This window comes from Alligator sinensis, unplaced genomic scaffold, assembly GCF_000455745.1.
Source record: "Alligator sinensis unplaced genomic scaffold, ASM45574v1 scaffold159_2, whole genome shotgun sequence".
NCBI lineage: Eukaryota > Metazoa > Chordata > Crocodylia > Alligatoridae > Alligator > Alligator sinensis.
The window spans coordinates 200,469-206,009 of NW_005841992.1; the positions used below are offsets into that span (position 1 = coordinate 200,469).

Here is a 5,541-nt window from a genome sequence, read left to right on the forward strand (position 1 = left end):
TCGCTCGCTGCTGTTGGGTGGGGGTGGGCCGCTGGGTGCGGGGGGAGCTGCGGGGCTGTCGTGCGGGACGGGCGAAGCCGGGGGCTCCCGGGGCGCCGGCCAAGTGCGGTGAGGAGCCGCCCGTCCAGCGCCACCAGTCCCCGCGGCGAGGGGAGCGGGGAGATGGTCTCGCTCCGCTTCCCCTCGCCGCCGGTCCCAGCGTCTGTCTTCTCCGCGGTCGCGTAATGGTATTTACAGCCATTGCAATAGCTTCAGTGGCCTCCTAATGGCGGGGGGGGCCTTGTGACCCGACCCGCCTTCCCCAGGCAGTCAGGACTCCTGCTTATTTTGTTCCTCCCTTGATGGTCTGTTTTCATCCCTGTCTGTACCCGTGGCTGAGCAGGAAGAGGAGGCAAATGTCATTTTGTGAGAGGACAGTTTAACATAAGGATTTCGTCAAACTTTGTGAGTAGTAGCCCTGTAGGACTTGCAGCCAACAACTCCTGTTTCCCCCTTCGTTTCAGTCCTAACCCTTTGTGCTTAGCTTTCCTCTCCGTTACTCCCTCTCTTCTTCCTTAGTCCTTTTCATATTTCATTTTAGTTCGGTTCAACAGCACAGCAGTCGCTAATTATTTTAATTGTGGTACTGTACTAAAGTTGGGCTCGTATTCTTGTCCTCTCTTGTTGTCCCATTGATGTCCTTTAAAATCTGAAGTGGAATTAAAGTTTACTAAATACAGGATGTTAGTTGGGCTTCATGTTTTTAAAAGAGCCCACAGTTGTGCTATATATTTGCAGCTTTAGCTGTTGAAAACAGATGGGCATTGTTGATGATGATCAGCTCATTAGATGTAGTTATCTGGAGACATGGCAGTCTGTTTTATGAGTTAAAGGTAATTTTAAAATTTGTATTTCAATTGACTCCTCTCCTTTTTATGCTTCTAGCTCTGTAGTGATATTTTAAGATTATATGTCCCCTTTCAAAAGTGCTTGCTTGTTTGTTAACAGCAGGGTAGCTAAGTATGTAAAAGGCAGAGTATAGATGCATCTGGTGAAGTGAAGCTCATGAAAGCTTATGCATCTCTGATTCAGTTAATCTACAAGGTGCTTCTTCATCCTGCCTTCTGCCTGACTTTAGAGTAACATAGCTACATTACCACTCTTTGCTTATAGTTATATTGACATGGCATAATGTAGTCTTATGTACAGACTCAAAAGTGAGCTTGGTAGTAATATAGCCATATGGGTACCTCTGGTGGTAATTAGCTCAGGATGTGCCATGATTAGGTGGTTATACTGTCTTTGATACTCAGGTTGACACATTCCAAGCTAACTCGGGTATCTCTGCATGGCACTACTTTGTGCTTTGGGGTTTTGCTTAAAGTATGAATTTATTTTATTTGATGGGGTGTGGGGAAGGGAGTGAAGGGAGCCACAGACAGCTTTATAGCTGTTGTCCTGATTTACTTAGGTGAAATTTCCCATGGGTGAGGGGTATTGTGTTGACCATGCATATCTGTGTAGTGGTATAGCTTTTTTTCCATTATATTTTTCAGAGTTCATTGTAAAAATATATTCCTTAAAGCATTGGGCACCTAGCCTTAGGAAGTTTGCACGTATCTTCCATACTCCGGCTGCTTGCGCTTTTTTTTTTTTTTTTGTAATATTTCCTCTTAAATACCTGCCTCTGACACTTGTATATTGTACTGCCCTCTAGAAAGTGCATAGTTTTGACTTTTGTTCTCTAAGCCAGGATTTCACTTTATGGAGCAGAAACATCTTGTACAGGCCAAAACATGATGGCTTTACCCCAGGGGTATCAAATGTACAGCCCACTTTCAGTTGGGGTGAGAACCTTCTTTCTGCTGCAGAACCTGGGGCCCTTGGGCTCCGGTGAACATAGTTATTGGCAGTAGAAAGGTAAGTGAGGGCTGATACAGCCCTTGTTGTTCTTCTGCTGCTTCTTTGCCTGTCTTCAGTGCTGCAACCCTACTTCCTTCTCTGCTGGGTCTGCCATTTCCTCTGCCTCAGGGAGATGAAGCTTCTGTTACCATGTGCTTCATGCTAGAACTGGGGTTGCTGCTGTGGCATGGGGCACTGGGCATGTGGCAAGAGCTGGAGCCACTGCATGTCTTGTGCCTGAACTGGAGGTATCAGAGCCAGAGTTACTGCTGCTATCACATGCCATGGGCTGATTTCCACCTGGGGTTTGTAGTAAGTGACACCTGTGCCTTACTAGAATGGTATAATTGAAATTAATAAGAGGACTCTAGCTCTACCTGTAAATTTAGATAGTGCTGAATACTTAATTTGCTGTTTTGTGGATTTTGCAGAAACTGCAAAATCCAGGGTTGTCTGTGAAATCAACAACAAATAAACTTAATAAAAATTAAATGCTTGCTCCCCAGTTGGAGCCAGCAATCCTCGCTGCTGGGAAGGCAAGGTGCCAGCTGGCAGGGTGGCATGAAGGGCAGTAGACAAGATGGCAGCTGCCCCCTTGTCCTTCCTCCTGGCTGGAGCCTCTTTGCCAGTTGGTGCCAAGGGGACCACACAAAGGGCAGCCAGCAGTCAAAGGCAGCTGCCCCCTTGTTTCTTCTCCCCTCCATCCTGCACCCCTTTCCTTGGGCCTCTCCACCAATTGGCACCAAGGTGCAGGGCTGCCTCTAAATGTGTAGAATTAAAATTTTTTGCTGCGATCAATCTGTGAAAATTGATAAGTTCCCCCCGCAGTTTAGGTAGATCGCTATGTATACCGGATGATGTGGATTTCATATGATATAATATATCCTATTATTTATATTATATAACCGCAAGAATTTGCCTTATACAATATAACTAACTTTCCATATTTGTGTGGCACTTTCATACAACTGTCGGAGTTAAATTTTTGCTCCAGAACACAGACTGGGGACATCTGTAAGGATGCATTTTTGTGTGTTGAGGAGCAGATTCCCCTTTTTTTAAGGTCTTATGACCAATTGGGATACAGAGCTTGACCCACTTATGAGGTGCTTAGGTTGTTTGGACTTGTAAACATTTTCAAGTTGGGGGTTTGATACAAGCTTTTTTTTGGTTTTGTCCATGAAAGAGTGAGATGCTAACCCTTAGAACAGGCGGTCTTAACTTTCTGTGCTGTTTTGTTTGGAAACCTAGATTGAATAAATTGTTCAGACTTTTTTTTTTTTTTTAAACTACTCTTCAATGTAGAAGTACAAATACACATTTTATAGTCTAATGTTTTGCTGTCTTTCAGTTATAGTTTGCCCGTGTGTTATATCTTGCACAAATAAACGCTGTGCCGCAGTGCTGCTAAACTTGCTGTTAGTTTACTACTACATTGTTTACCTAAAATGTATGGATTTTTTTCCCTCAAGTTGTTTAGTTTTCAGCCTGATTTTTCTCTCTTTTTTTTCCCCCCTCTCTCTCTCTCTCTCTCATTTCAAAGCCACGAGAATGAAAGAACAAAATACCTGACAACTGTTTAGAAACTTTTCATAGTTTATTTTTTGTACTCCACCATTAAGAAACCCAGTTAGACTTTTTTCCCCAGCATAGTTTTATTAAATGTGCGGTTTTGCTTAAGTGGCAGTCTTGCTAAATTTTGATATAATATTTGGTGGTAGCATTAATACTAATTTTTTATTTACTGGTATTCATTGGTATAACTTGAAGCTTTAAATATTAATAAATTGGACTATTTCTTCCATTGAGAAACATAATACTGCTAAACTCTGCTTTTGTATAGACTAATTCATGTTGTGAAGATATCATCTTCAGTGAACTTGACTTAATAACTTGTCTTTGAATGGGCTAGATGTGTGTGAAATATTTGCTTGTTTTTAATAAGAATTCTATTAACAAAATTGTTTCTGAAATGAATTTCAAACAGTTTTATATGTGACTTTCTGTGTTGGGTTTCTTAATGATGGAATACAAAAAAAATAAACGAGAAGTGCTACAGATGCATGATACATTCCAAAAGCATTGAGACTCCACAGACTCTCAAAATCAGTTATCTGTTTCACTTTTCATTTTTGCTCTGTAAATCTATAGTAACTTGACAGTTTTTTGTTGTGGTTTTTTTTTTTTGCAGGGGATGGTAATAGTTAGAGATGAGAGATTCTCTTCTGTAGCTGCATACTCCTTGCTCTCACAGGGTTTCCTTTATAGAGAGAGCAGGTTTGGGGTCTACTACCTGCTTCTTGTACTGAGCTCTTCATTGTCAGTCCTCCGTTATCTTTAGCAGGGCTCCAGGCAGACGTAAATAAGTGCCAGTTCAGAGCTTGGTGTAAGATCTGAGTATAAGATAAACTTTCATAAGATGCATGTCATCCTGCAAGCTTGCAGTAAAGATGTACCACAAGACAAAGGATGTGGTATGAGAATCGGAACAGAATGCGGTGCCTTTGGCTGTATTTATAAAATGGGGGCCTGATCTTGCCAGCACTCTAGTGCTGTGGTGCTCAAATGTTTAGCCCTGGGAGCCAGATGAATGGCATGGGGCTGGGCTTTGGGCTGGATTGAGCCCTGGATCGCCCCACCCAGCTCTGCTGCCCTGTACATGTGATCCAGCATGCAGGTTTGTGCTACCTGGCAGGGTGGATTTGATTTAAATCAAATCAATTTAAAGCACTGGTCAGGAAGCCTCAATTTTAATCATTGTTTTCTACAGAAGTGCATTCTTGTTGTTTGATATCCTTTATTCATTTAACCTCTTGAAACTTTGCACTTTCAGAGGACGGTTTGACTCTGTACACAAACTTGGAGAGACAAGAGGGCTGATGAGTAGGTAATTACTCAGGACTGTTCTGTCTCATCTCCATATACTGCTGTTAACAAGGATGTTTATCTCTGGAGACAAAATTAAAGAAGACCACTCTACCCAGTAGGACTCAGTGCAGAAGATCCCGTTAAGCATCTCTGCGATGCTTAGTTTCAGTTCTCAAACTGTGGATTTAACTTGTCTATAGAGGAGTCTCTGGGAACCCCATAAGATTGGGCCTCTAATATAGTCTATGGCCTGTTGTGACCTATTTATAAGACCTCTCTGAAAAGGTTGCATGACTATATTGTCTCAGTATATAATTTGAAGTTGTAATCCCTATTCCATGATGATATCTTTGAACATTAACATAATTTAAATTTAAAACTATAGGTTGTTTTTTTTCTTTTTTTAAAAGAGCATCTCTTTAAAAAAAAATGTTGATTTTTATTTTTTTTTTTCTCCTCCTCCTTGCTATCCACCCCACAGGGCTTGCAATGCATCTGGAAATTTGAGCAGGGGATTGGACTAGGTGATCTCCTTGAGGTGTCCCTTCCAACCCTCACCTTCTCTGATTCTACGAATGCATACCTGTTAATATCCTGTGGTTTTGCTATCCTGCTGCTTCCTTAAACCTTTATTTTTATTAAAATGTTCATTTGGTCAAATCCTTGACCAGCTTGATCTTGTCTGTGATTTTAATGCTGTTGGTTTTGGTTAATTCTTGCTAAATGTGGGGTAGCATTCAAAAGTACGTTGCTTGTAGTCGTATAGGCATGTAGACTGCCAGGATTGGAAAG

The 5,541-nt window shown here is 41.8% G+C and overlaps 1 long non-coding RNA gene across 1 annotated transcript; it reads left to right on the plus strand.

Moving 5' to 3' along the window:
- Positions 1 to 52: 52 nt before the first annotated feature.
- LOC112549904 lies at positions 53 to 5,430 on the plus strand. The gene is made up of 3 exons (XR_003093529.1): positions 53 to 444; positions 4,715 to 4,768; positions 5,231 to 5,430. It is a non-coding gene; the product is annotated as an uncharacterized LOC112549904 (long non-coding RNA).
- Positions 5,431 to 5,541: the final 111 nt, after the last annotated feature.